The sequence below is a fragment of the Hypanus sabinus genome, chromosome 13 (assembly GCF_030144855.1).
Source record: "Hypanus sabinus isolate sHypSab1 chromosome 13, sHypSab1.hap1, whole genome shotgun sequence".
Taxonomy (NCBI): domain Eukaryota; kingdom Metazoa; phylum Chordata; class Chondrichthyes; order Myliobatiformes; family Dasyatidae; genus Hypanus; species Hypanus sabinus.
This window is the reverse complement of record NC_082718.1, coordinates 15,730,671-15,745,295: the sequence shown is the minus strand read 5'-3', so window position 1 is coordinate 15,745,295 and position 14,625 is coordinate 15,730,671. Positions and strand designations below refer to the sequence as shown.

Here is a 14,625-nt window from a genome sequence, read left to right as displayed (position 1 = left end):
CAGGCCTGGGCAGGGTTTGTATGGGAGACCGGCAGTTGCCCAAGCTGCAGGCCTTCCCCTCTCCACGCCACCGATGTTGTCCAAGGGAAGGGCGCTAGGACCCAAGCAGCTTGGCACCGGTGTCGTCACAGAGCAATGTGTGGTTAAGTGCCTTGCTCAAGGAAGCAACACACTGCCTGAGCTGAGGCTCGAACCAGTGACCTTCAGTTCACTAGACCGATGCCTTATCCACTAGGCCACGCGCCAACACCGGGCTTAAGGTAAGCCTAGTGATTTCTAAGGTGGGGACATGTTCGGCAGAACTTTGTGAGCTGAAGGGCCTGTATTGTGCTGTAGGTTTTCTATGTTTCTATGCTTGCCCCAGTTCTCTGCTGATCTTGTGCTCCTAACCTCCAGTGCAGCAAACCTTGCCAATGGTAACTTTGCTCAATATTATAGAACAGCAGATTAAACAAATGTTCTAAACTTGACAATCTATTCCCCCCCCCCCAACCAATGCTACATCTCTCTCTTCCATTCTCCCCCCCTCCCCATTCATCCCAAAGACTCAGATTTTACGTCATGGCGCGTGACATATGTTCTTGTCGTATTGCCTGCAGATGTCTTAATGTAATCTTGACAGACCAACATAAGAAAACACCCAAAGGCTCTTTTCTTCCTCTCCCAATTGAATTCACTTCATTAAACTTGTAAAGAATCTGATACCCTTAGAAAAGAAAAACACATGGCTTTGCTCAAGAACTCCCACATTCCAATCTAGGCTGCTTCATATTAACCAGTCAGTTTCCCAATAAACATATGCGTTCTCTTCTGAGTAGTTCATCACAACCCAGGACTGTCAAAAATCTCATTACAAAGTTATTAGCTGCCATTTGGATTCAAAAGGGAGAGGGTAGGGCTATGTATTATACTTTGACAGGGCTGTTGTACTGCAGTTAAGTAGATCTCAGACCAATCGTCACTGAATTCATTTGAAGTTTATTTATTACACTGAGATTTGGATAATATGATCCAATAGAAAATGCTGCACATACAAATATGCTTCTGGCATTTTAGGGCTGAACCATCTGCAATCCCAAATGTTTGTGAAGTTTTCAATCTAACAAGCCACTGAATACTTAGACCAGATTTGACACCATATTGTAGCTATACATCCAACTTTAACACAACCAGACCTTCAAGTGGGAGATGTTGAGAATTAAATTCAAAGCAAAGCTCCTTGGCAATGACACTTGAGTTAAAGTCCAAAATGCACCCTTTGATAGCCAATCACTTTGGCAGATCTTATGGGCAAGTTTTCACTTGCAAATAAAACCTAGCAGGGTTATTTTGCAAAATGAATACTTGGCTTTCATCACATTGTATAAATCATCAGAATAATGCTTCACAGCCACCTTGCTCCATTAAGTTACTTTTTCCCCACTAGGTACAAATTGCTCACCCATCTACCCTTCTCTAAACTCCCAAAGTGTCCATAAAGACATTTTTCTGTTCCTCCTCCCCCCCCCCCACATCATTTCAAAAGAGAACCGTGATACTGAAGTACAACATCTGATTAGAGGGGAACATTATAAATACTTTATAACGTACTTTGAATTTCATAATCAGAACATTACGATTCAACAAATGTGATCTTCTCCACTGATTTTGTTACTTTAGCTTCCCTAATCAGTATTAATTTCTTCAGATGTGCTCACTCTCACCACGCTCATCAAGCTCTAGTAGTGGTCTTATTGTCTAGCTCTACATTAATTATGCAAGCTTAATAAACCCACTTATGCTAATCAGTTAAACTCAGCATTCAAAAGCTGGATCATGCCCTCTCTCAATGTTGAGCCTCAATCAGCACCGCGCTTTGGAATCTTAATTTCACCTTGTTTTATTTGTATAATAAATTGTATTCCCATAAAAGAGATTCATATTACTATTATATGTAAACAATTTTGTCAAAATTGCATAATGGAGTCAATTTCAGCAACACGCAACTGAAAACATTTATTACATTTCACTGCAGGAAAAAAACGACCATTTCACTTCATTCTGGAAACTTGAGATTGTTCTTCGAGCCACATGTCACCTTTGACCCCAAACCATTTCCATGTCAAAAGCACGCAGATATCCCAAGAGAACCAAGTAACTGCAGCATCAAATTATTTGGCAACTAATTATTTTAAATATTTTGGGGCCCTCCTTCAGACTGCATCAAGATTGCAAACCCTCCCATCTCCTATCTCCCAATTTCCCAACAACCTTTACTCTACCATACATCCACCTGCAAATGTCCCAACACCTATCTATCACCCTCTTCTCCAAACCTGCCCAACTGCCCATTGCACCCCTCTAATCAGCACCCTCCTTTCCAACCTCCCTCATTATCTAAAATGCCTGTGTCCACATCCCTCCCCCGCCCTCTCCCCAGTACCATACCCGGGCAATCAAATGACCAGTTCTTTACCTCTATCTTCCTGTACATCCCACCATTAATTCCAGAAACAGCAATGGCCAGGTTGCACCTTTAGCTGCCAGTCAGGCTGAGCCCAGACTCGAAACATGGTACAGTGCTGGGCACACCAGTGACACTACGCATGTGTAACTTCTGAGCAGCTAAGCCCATTATGATAAATTTTCCAGTTAATTACAACAACTAGTGTTCCACAGCTAACTCAGAACTAGAACCATTTGTCACAGAACAGAGAATTCACAAGCAGTATTTGAGAGAAACTTCAAGACAATGTAATCAGCTTATTGTCAAAGGATAATAAATACACAATTTACTTCATGTGGTCATGCAAGGCAAGCATGTCTGGCCATCGCCACAAATCCACTTTCAAAACATTACATGTTGCACCCATAAACAAGGCTACAAAAACTTTCTTCCTGTTTCTGCATCATGAAAGGTTGATCCAGAATCCTGTTGGAACTAACAAAGACTATATACTAGTAAATAAAAAGATCAAAATCCACTTTAGCTTGGCGTTGACAAGAACAAAGGTACAACACCTCAGGAGAAGAGTGGTTCGGAAGTGAAGTGGAAATTACTGGGGTATGGGATGGTGGCGGGGGAGGGAATGGCACAGTAAGTGGTCAAAGTCAGCATTCCACCTAGTATGGATGCAGAAAGTAAAAGTTTAGAAATCAAATCTGCCCTGTGGTATGAGATTTAAAGCAAATGAAAATAAATGGAACAAATTTGATGTCACTGATAAATGAAGCGCAGGAAAAGCTGCAGGAAACTCTGCTAACAATTACGACCAAAATTCTGCTTGGAAATAACTAGCAAGTGAAAAACAAATCCTCCAGGCAGACAACCTTGTCTTGGGTTTGGAGGCTTGTGTGCCTCAATGTTCTGGACAGCTACGTTGGCTGGAGTCGGGACTTTATGCTCTAGCTCTTGGTAGGGTCACCCATTGTGGTAAACCATGTATATCTGTCTGGACATGCCCTTCTGCTGACTGCTCCTGTGGCTCCTCTCACAGATCCCTGTATAAAGGTGATTGGGGCACTGCTCCTCCCACAGTCATCCAACATGGTCGTGCTCCGTTTTTGCTGTTAATAAAACCCTATCGTTATTTACTCTACTTCCAGTCTCCTAGAGTTATTGATAGTGCATCACCCAGGCCAAACAGGTCAAAGGGAGAGGCCAGACTAAGAGTGGTCCACCAGTCCTCCAGGTTAGGGGGCTTAGCTCAGGGCTAGCAACCCTGACTGGCAAAACAATGAGGAATCCTCCTACTCAGAGTGTGGCTGCATTCTTGAAACCCCAACCGGAATCTCCATGACTGACTGTGGTGAAAACCAAGCTACTGACACGATGAAGGAGGCCTTGAACATCGCCAAAGATTGAGGGCCTTCATTGCCACCCGAAACACCCGTGACATAACTGGCAGCAGAGTAGAGAGAGAGAAAGAAGTACAAAATCTGAGTTGTCCATATTACAATTCAACAAATATAGAGGCATTCATATTTTAAGTTATCGACCTCATGAATACATATTCACTTGGAAGTCCATATTCAATGTTTTGAAAATTTTCCACATCACCATAAACCTCAAAAGTGCCAGGAATTAATGGAATTCATAAATTACTTCATGCTTAAATAACATGCAGCTCTTTATTTATCCAAATCATGCTAAACACCATCAAAACAAATATTACATGGTAACTTTGTCCATTCTACTTTGAAATGGAAAAATCTTTCTTCCACTGTGAAGGACATGGTAATTGACAAAACCTATTTTGGCGTACCTTAGCCAAGGCAGCAGTGGATCCTGTGAGGAAAACTAACTGTGGTGTGACTCCTTTAAGGTGAAGGAGGGGCTGAGACAGAAGAATGGACTTGAAGGACACGAAAATGGATTTATGAATCAGAAATAGTAAATACTAAATAATGTTTTGATGTGAGCAGCTTCCCCTTTGCTTCCTTTGAAGTTTTTTGGCTTAATTTAAGAGATTAAGTGGCCATCCTATAATAAATATTTAAAAACTAAAATAAATGCACAAACATGAGCAATACACAGAACACACCACAGAAATTTAGTTATTTCACTCGCCTGGATATAGCTCTACTTTTAACTCCATGTGCATGCACAATTCAATGCCTGATGGCTCCTAACCAGAATATACTAGCAGTGCTCTGTAAATTAAATAACCAGTCACGACATAAACATACCTCTAATTAGCCTTAAAATCCTGATGTTGAGCTTGTATTGCAAGACTCTTCTGGAGTTACTGGATATCCGTGATTTTATATGGCCACATTGGTAACAAACCTCCTGGAGGACAGAACAAAGAAATATTAAAATCAAAATAATACTTTGTGACTACATTCTCAGGTGACTTAGCAGTGAATAATCCTGTGGGAAGTTTACGGGAAAATACAATAGCAATACCCATCAATTTTGCAGCATTAGGAGTGAACACACACAATGGCCCCAGCAAACCTGAGCTCTTGCGTGTGATCCTATAGAATTTAACTGCAGTGAACTGGAACTAGCTAGGAGTAATACTCATCCTTGCAAGAAAAAAAAATCATACATCTTGCCTGGATATTGTGGCAAGTTTAGAGCTAGTCTTTTGATCAAGCAAATCTAAGTGGGTGCTGGAAATATAGATTTAATATTCAGGAGTTGGCTGGTAGGGTGCCCATGACAGTGTACTTTTTACTTTAATGATTTAGATTACGGAATTGATGGCTTTGTGGCCAAGCTTGTAGACGATACAATAACAGGTGAAGGGTAGGTAATGTTGAGGAAGCAAAGAGTCTGCAAAGGGACTTGGACAGACTAGGAGAATGGCAGATGGAATACAGTGTCGGGACGTGTATGGCCATGCAGTTCAGTAACTAATTCCACTCCTCGGTCTTGTGGAATCAGCAATAACCAGACCATGGTAAATAAGTAATCTCTAGTACACAAGAGAATTGTCATACATTTTATGCAACTGAATAACAGAATGGGAACTGCCAATTCAGCAATAAGCTCCGGTATCTCAGAGCTTCTTCCATATGGCTCTTGAAATACCAAGCTTCTCATGATGAGAATCAGGACTGGGTACATGAGGAGTATCTCATAAACTCAGTATGTCTGGCAAAATAAGCCAACTGGATAATGATTTCCATGTTAGAAAGTTACAAAAATTGCACTAAACATTAAACATGATTAACATAAAATTAATCTAACAACGTAGCCTTCATATAAAATTGAGATTGACCAATATAAAGCTTTTCTTTCCCTCTTCTATATTATGTATTGCATTGAACTGCTGCTGCTAAGTTAACAAATTTCATGTCACATGCTGGTGATAACAAACCTGATTCTGATTCAAATGCAGTCTATAAAAGTACTGGGGCACTTCACTCTGATTAAGATGTTGATCAGATGGATTGTTTGTGAATTACTGTACCTGGATTAGGTGACTGTATCTGACAGTATACTGTAGCTGATGACTGCATAGCAGCAAAGTCAAAGAGTAGAGGTGCAACACATGAAGCTTCATTTAGAGATTTTTCATTTTCAAGTGTAAACAATTCAAGCAGAAACACAAAAGGATATTTCTAGGCTATAGTGTATTTAAATGCCAAATCAAAGTCATAATATTAAAAATAAATGGGTTTAGCTGAAATATTTCAGACACCATACAGCACAAAAGCACTAGCCCAACCAGATAACGATGTCTGTTTCATATGAACCTCCTTCCACCCTGTACATCTGATCACATCATTTCATCTTTTCATTTCTTTCCTCTTCTTATACATGCCAAATACTTTTAATCGCTCTTCATCACTGCATGTTGCATGTTTTTATCTTAAAACCATTCTTTGAGATTACCTTGAATTCCTCAGAGGGTGAATGATAACCTGAAATGTTATCATTCTACATTTCCTACCTCAGTTGATTTTTAACCAGAATTTTCTTTATATATTAGTGACTATTTAACATATGGCCCTAATTCTACTCTTTCACACAAGTAGAAACATAACCTCTGTCTACAGCTTATCTAAGACTAAACATAAAGACTCAATCAATTCACCTTTGATGTTTCTGGACTCCAGAAATATCCAGTCTGATCAGCTTCTTCCCCCCCTCCCGCCCCCCCCCCCCGAGGAAAGTTATTTGGCTCCCCCTCATCTTTTCCCTTCTGCACCACCTTGCAAAATGAAGAATGGAATTACATGATTTTAAGAATACAAATCACAGTTTGCTTGAACAGGCTTCTCCTGACAGAACACAGTGCTTTGCAGAATGGGTTGAATTGCACTAGCTGTAGCCAGCAGATCTGAAAGGAGCCACTGGCATTCTGCCACTCAAAGGCCCAGAATTATACCCATAAACTACTAAACATGTAAATTTGGGATTTAATGAGAGATTTGATCAGATCTGGCACAAGATCTGAATCCATTAATCTTAATGGGATTTGCAGTCTCAAGGAGAAGTGTTGCGGGCAAGCTACTACTTCTCAAAGTGTAATTTGCTTAAAATTTAAAATATTATGAATAAACCTTTCTGTAGTTTTAATTAAATTTTTATCAAAAGGGTTAGCCTCTTTTTCATTTAATACAGGCGTACAGAACAGAAAAAGCACAGCACAGTGCAACCCTTCAGCCCATAATGTAGTACTGTAAACTTAATCCACAATCAAACTATTCCCTCCTACACAATCCATAGCCCTCCATTTCTCTTACATCAATGTATCCCTTTTGTATCAGACTCTATCACCATCCTAGTAGTACATTCCAGACATCTACCACTGTGTTGAAAAAATCTACCTCAAGACATCTCCACAGGTTTTCCTCTACTCTACTTAAATGAACGTCCTCTGGTATTGGCCTTTGCTGCCCTAGGGAAGAAGGCGCTGGTTGTTAACCTTATGAATGTCACTCAAAATCTTATACACCTCTATCATGTCACCTCTCATCCTCCTTGGCTCCAAAAAACAAAACTCTAGCCCGCTCAACCTTTCCTCATAGGACGTTTTCTAATCCAGGTAACATCCAAGTAAATCTCCACAATTTCTCTAAAGCTTCCACCTCCTTCCGATAATGAGGCAACCAGAATTAAACACAATATTCCAAGCAACACACACAATTTCCAGCATCTGCAGATTTTTTCTTGTTTGTGACAATATTCCAAATGTGCTCTAGCCAGAGTTTTATAGAACTGCAACATGACCTTGCGGCTCTTGAACCAATTTCCCCCGACTCCATGCCGCCTGAACACACCTGCATGGCAACTTTGAAGGATCAATGGATTTGCACCCTAAGAAGCTTCTGTTCCTCCACACTGCTCAGAATTCTGCCGTTAACCTTCAAGTTCGATATTGCAAAGTGAATGACTTCACACTTTCCTGGATTAAACCACATCTCAATTTCTCAGCCCAACTCTGCAACCTGTCGACATCCCTTTGTAACACATGACAACCTTCCACACTATCCACACCACCACCACCTTACTATCCCATCATTTCACTCCCTCATTTATAAAACTCAGAAAGAGCAGGAGGTCCCAGAACAGACCCCTATGGAACACCAGTAGTCACTAATCTCAGCAGATCTCTAGAGAACAGCAGTAGTTATCAGCCTCAAGGCAGAATACAGTCCATCTACTACCACCCTCTGCCTTCTGTTGGCAAGACATTTCTGAATCCATACAGCCAGTTTTCCATGACTTTCTGGATGAGACTTTTCAAACACCTTTTTAAAATGCATACACACCACAGTCACCACTCTACAGCATGATCTGCCCCGATAAAGCTGTACAAACTATACCTAACAAGACTAGGCTTATCCAAATGCTTGTAAACCTGCTCACCACACACCTAAAACCTGTTAGTCTATAATTCCTAATATTATCCCCATTCCCTTTCCTAAACAAAGGAATAACATTTGCCATCCTCCAATCTTCTGCAACTACCTCTGCGACCTGTGAATCTCTCTGCTCGCTTCCCACAATACTCAGAGTTAAACCCTGTCCTTCTCCAGGACTTATCTATCCTAATGCTTTTCAGAAGCTCCGACAACACCTCTTTCTTAACCTTGACATACTCCAGCACATTAGCCTGTTCTACACTGACATCACTTTTGTCCAAGTCCCTCTCCTTGGCGAGCACTGAAGCAAAGTTTTTATTAAAGGTCTCCCTTATTTGTTTCCACTCCAGACACACACCCCTCCTTTATCCTAGAATGGTTCTACCCCCACTGTAGTCATCCTCCTGTTCTTCAATTACATGTAAATACCTTTGGGTTTTCCTTAATCCTACTCACCAAGATCTTCTCATATCCCCTTCTAGCTCTCTTGTTTCTTCTTAAGCTCTTTGTTGGCTACTTTATAACTCTCAACAGCCCTGTCTAATTTTTGCTTCCTAAACTTTAAATATGTCTCTTTCTTCCTCTTGACTAGGTATTACACCTCTCTTGTCAACTATGATCCCTTCAACCTACCATCCTTTCCCCACTTCAGTGGGCCAAATCTATCCAGAACTCCATGCAAGTGGTCCCAAAATAACCTTCACATTTTTGCTGTGCATTTTCCTCGGAACATCTGTTCCCAATTTATGCTCCCAAGTTCCTGCCTAATAGCATCATAATTTCCCCTCCTTCAATTAAATACTTTCCCATATCGTCTGTTCTTTTATCAACTGCAAAAACTGGTGGCAGCAATTCTAGTCAGGGTGCCTGTTGCAACATGACCCAGTCTATTCCCTTAGCCAAGACAAACAGACAACGTTGGCTGTACACAACAATTCAACTCCTTAATCAGCAGCCTACTCATCTACATTGAATGCTGTTGTTATTTATTGTAGGGACACATGACTAACAACCTTTTCATTCTCCCTTTACAAACCATTTGTTTTCCCAGCTGCTTTGATAATGGCAATTTCCACAGTAAGTAATGTTTCTGAGGTGTCTTACTCAACCATGGTTTTCACTTCCTCAGTCGATTTTCCCTCACAAACATGTGTACTTCAGGTCTAACATCTCTACTCCCCTCCAAAACAAGGAGTTCCTTTGCCTTCATCCTCCATCTCAATAACCTGCACTTTATCCTCTAATTTGTTTTCTATTATGCCACAGTAGGTACCATCTTCCCCTATTCCGCTCCTTCACATCTCACAGGCTCAGCCTTTTCCCTCCTCTTGTTCCCTCTCGCGTTTCATGGCAGCTTCCCATTCAACCATAGAAGATGCAGCCTCCAGCTTTTACTTCTTCATTTCCTGCCCAAAGACCCAACAACTTTCCCTCTCGAGAAGCAGAACGTCACACATATTATTGTGTTATTACCTCTGTTGGCCACAATGTATCAAATATGAAGAACATTTGAAGAAATGCATTAGTAATTCAGAAGTTATCAGAGTAGTATGACATGTGTGAAAGTGCAAACTATGTAAACAGTACATCACTGAACATCAAGCAAAGGGCAGAGCCTGACAGTGAATTTAAGGTTATATATGACTTCCATGGACCTCTTGATATGAAAGGTTAGATTGCTACCAATTCTAAAAATTTACACTACCTTTAATTATCATACAGTATCATTGAGTACCATTTTGACAGGCTAGATTTACAGAACCTGACAGTCTGCAAGGCTGTCCTGACTAACAGCTTTGTGCCACTTTAATTCTCCATCTTCCTCCCAATCTGATCCTCTTTAAGCTCTTCACTGTCCCAACAAAACCTAACACATGCTTGAGGAACAGTATCTCGCCTTCAGGCTAGGCACATTACAACTCTTGGGACTCAACAATTTCAAATAAACCAGTCTTTCCAGTTTGTATCACAACCAAAAGATCAAACTCTAACATTAACTGGTTCATTTACCACATAACCCGGATCAATCTGTGATGCTTCCGGTGTGGCCTTTTATATATTGGTGAGACCCAACGCAGACTGGGAGACCATTTCACTGAACACCTACACTCTGTCCACCAGAGAAAGCATGATCTCCCAGTGGCCACACATTTCAATTCCACGTCCCATTCCCATTCTGATATGTCTATCCATGGCCTCCTCCACTGTCAAGATGAAGCCACACTCAGATTGGAGGAACAACACCTTATACACCAGCTGGGTAGCCTCCAACCTGATGGCATGAACATTTACTTCTCGAACTTCTGTTAATGCCCCTCCTCCCCTTCTTACCCCATCCCTGACATATTTATTTTATTTTTTTCTCTCTCTCTGCCCATCACTCTCCCTTTTCTCAATCTCCCTCCGGTGCTGCCCTCCCCCTCTCCCTAGGCCTCCCATCCCATGATCCTTCCCCTTCTCCAGCTCTGTATCATTTTTGCCAATCACCTTTCCAGCTCTTAGCTTCATCCCACCCCCTCCGATCTTCTCCTATCATTTCGCACTTCCCCCTCCCCCTCCTACTTTCAAATCTCTTAGTATCTTTCCTTTCAGTTAGTCCTGACGAAGGGTCTTGGCCCGAAATGTCGACAGCGCTTCTCCCTATAGATGCTGCCTGGCCTGCTGTGTTCCACCCGCATTTTGTGTGTGTTGTTTGAATTTCCAGCGTCTGCAGATTTCCTCATGTTCAATCTGTGAGGCTTGCTTTTATTTCACAATGATCCATTGGAAGTTACTTGTTTGTCAGCTCAAGTTCAACTACGGAATGAACTTCCTCATTACTAAGCTGCCCATGGCTTGGCACAAATTTGCTTCAATGGGAGAGGAAAAGAGAAGAAATAGAAAATCTGTTCTGGAGTAATACTGGATTCTCTTCTTTGGGAGTAGAAGTGTCTCATTGCTGATCCTTTAGAAAGACACAACTCTCTACACATTGCACGCTATCTACTCCTGTGGGGTTTCAATGTATGTTATGAATTCAGAATGTGATCATCATTCATAGCAAGCTTTCTAGACGGAGCACAGACAGCAAGTGTCCATGAGTCACACAACTTGGGATACAGTCACGGCTGGGTTCAATTGATAAAGCTTACAGTACAGCATATCGACTTCTCTGTTACAATATGCGCTCAGTAAACTAAAGTGCATCAGGCTGCTTTTACAGGACCTTTCAGGTCCAGGTTTGAAAAAAACAAACTTAAATTTTGGACTGTTAGGGAAGGGTATGGAGAGAATAGGTACCCATAGAGAATATCAGAGCTGCTGCTGCTGCCTACGTTTTGAAGGAAATGAGTGAGATTTTTAAACAAGTCTCCTCAACGCTTATGTAGGGGGAAAAGAATCAAGGTTGTTTAAGAGGAAAGAGAAACAAATGGAGATATTTGGGGGGGGGGGACCACACACAAAATGATGGAGGAACTCTGCAAGTCAGGCAGCAGCTACGGAGGGGAAGAAACAGTCAACATTTTGGGCTGAGACCCTTCATCAGGTCCTGGCAAAAAGAGTTCAGTACAGTTAAGTGTGAGGTGATGCATTTCAGAAAGTCAGACCAATGTAGGACTTTGTACTATGAATGGCTGGGGACAAGGTGGTGTGAAGGAACAGTGGGAACTAGGAGAACATGTGCAAAGTTCTCACATCAGCGTCATGGGTAGACAGAGTGTGAAAAAGGTGCTGAATACACTGGCTTTCATCAGTCATATCACGGAGTACAGGAGGTAGGAGATTCTGTTGCACACTAAGTCATTCGTCAGCCCCCAATTGGAGTGCTGTGTAGAGTCTGGTCACCCCGTCAGAGATTAAACTGGAAAATGCCCAGAGAAGATTTACAAGGATGTTGCCAGGACCAGAGTTAAAGCGAGAGGTTAGCCAGTTTAGAACGTATGAGCATAAAGAGTGACCTTACAGAAATATTCTAACATTCAAAGTTATGAGAAGCATAGAAAAGGTGGGTGGTAACAGTGTTTTCCCCCAGGATAGTGGAGTCCAATACTAGGGGGCCATAGGCTTAGGGTGAGGACAGGATTTAAATGGGACCGAGGAGCAAAGATTTCACGCAGAGGGTGGCGAGGATGCGGAAGTGGTCGAGGCTGGCATATTGGCATAACTTAAGAAACACTTGGACAGGTATATGGAGGGGCGAGATTTCGAGAGATATGGCCCTAACACAGGACACTGGGAGTAGATGGGCAGGCACCCATGGGGGCTGTATCTGTGCCGTGTTGCTCCGTGGCTCCGATGTTTTCTTTGAACATGGCTCTCTATTTGACAGCAATATAACGTCACATCAGGGCACAGGTACAACTAGTGCCTGCCGTCGATGTCTATAAGCACGTCACCGCATGATGCAAGACCGCAGGACTCCACAAAGAATTGTCGGCGCTTCTGAGAGGATAATTGGGCGCTCTCTCTTCCATGTGAGATATTTATCAGGGGCACTGCATACATGTCAAGGGTCCCTCCCAAAAGTCCCACAATCTATTTGAGCCCCTAACAGGCAGGAGATAGGACAAGAACAGTTAGGATGGGAAACAGCTGCTTCTTTCCGACTGTGAGAGTACTGAACTTCCTGCCAGTGCCTACGTCCCATCACACACGAAGCTCCAGTAGCATCATACTGTTTACTTTGTAAGCTTGTATCATAAACGTGCCTTGAGCTAATTATCAATCCTCTGGAATATATTTTATTATCTATTTGTATTAAAATTACTTTGTGTTGCGTATGTTGTATGTATTGTGTTGTACACCTTGGTGCAGAGGAACACCATTTCGTTTGGCAGTGTACATATATATGGTCGCATAACAATACACCAACTTGAACTATAAATTCCCTTATGGTTCACTGGTAGATTCCTTTTTTAAAAAACTTCTTAGTAGTGGTTGCAGTTTTTTTTAGAAAATTTTACTATTCAGTTAATGTCTGCTTTGGACATTTGCTCTCCAAGCACACTTTAGTTCAGACCTTCAATGTTTTCAGGCATTCTGTCCTAGTCATTCATCATCAGTGTTAAGATTCCAGTTAAAATCCACATTTCTCAAAGTTTATTACCACCAGAAGTTACAGGAGATGAGCAATAAAGGAATCTACAAATAATCTTTCAGTCTAAGCCCTTTCGGGGTCAATAACAAACTCTAAAGATTAAAACAGCATTGCTCATTGTGCAGTTAAATGTGGTCCTTGGCATTTACAACTATTTAACTTCACAAAATGAAGGCTTGTGTTCACCGAATGATGGAAAAAGCAACCGTTTTGATTTATGGCACATCACTTATCTCTATGCAGGTTCAAATTCACCTCCTCTCACGTTACCTGACCACAACTCAAATGTAGAAACATTAATCTCACTGCAAATAGATTAAAATCTTATTCTCAGCTTTCTCAAATTTTTAAATACTGAAATTTTAAAAAGTCAAAATTATTTTATAATTTGAAAACTCATTATTCACAGAAATCAAATCAAAGGGCCTTTTATAGTCTCCCGACCCATAGCTTGCATCGAGGATGGGGATGTACTCCCCATTTCCAAGTTGTTTCTGCTGCCACTCCTAACTCCAGAGCTAACCCTTTGAAGATGTGATGGAGGATTGTTAGAACAGAACTTGTAGTGATTGTATATTCAGATTTCAAAAAAATGTCACTGACAAGGTGCCAAATAAGAGGCTGGTGTATAAATTAAGAGCCCAAAGTATTGGAGGAAGTGTGTTGGCATGGATTGAAGCTGGCTGTCACATAGAAAATAACTGGCAATAAATGGATCCCTCTCAAGCTGGAGGAACATAACCAGTTGAGTATTTCAGGAATCAGTTCAGGGCTTCCAACTGCTTACGATTTATATTAATGACTGGATGAGGGAATGAAATGCAAGGTTTGAGTTTGCCAATGATACTAAAATAGGTGGAAGAAAAGATGTGATGAAGACATTGTGTTCTTACATTAGGATATAAACAGACTGAGCGAAAGAGGAAAAATCTGGCAAATGAGGTTTAATACTTTGGTCAGAGGAACCAAAAGGGGAGAGGTTGCAAATGAATGATTTTCAGAGGGATCTAGCTGTTCTTGTGCATGAATCACCACAGTTTAGCAGGTGGGCCTAACAATTAGCTAAGAGTGTCAACAGCATGTTGGCCTTTTCTTGTGAAGGGGTTGGAGAAAAGGGAGGCTCCGTTGCATTTGTCAAGGCGTTGGTGATGTCACAGCTGGAATACTGTCCAAGGTTTGGTTACCCTGTCTAATTTTTAAAACATGGACACAGTAAATCATGAACACAAGGAAGTCTGAAATGCTGG

General features: G+C 41.4%; 1 protein-coding gene across 10 annotated transcripts in view; it reads right to left on the bottom strand.

Annotated features, from left to right (window-relative positions):
* Window positions 1-14,625, bottom strand: part of LOC132403654 (plexin-B2-like) — a 249,573-nt gene that overhangs the window by 166,125 nt on the left and 68,823 nt on the right. For all 10 annotated transcript variants that reach the window (XM_059987166.1, XM_059987161.1, XM_059987159.1 and 7 more), the window contains one exon: window positions 4,669-4,771. The gene's annotated coding sequence lies outside the window, so the exon portion shown is untranslated. The remainder of the gene's footprint in view (window positions 1-4,668; window positions 4,772-14,625) is intronic.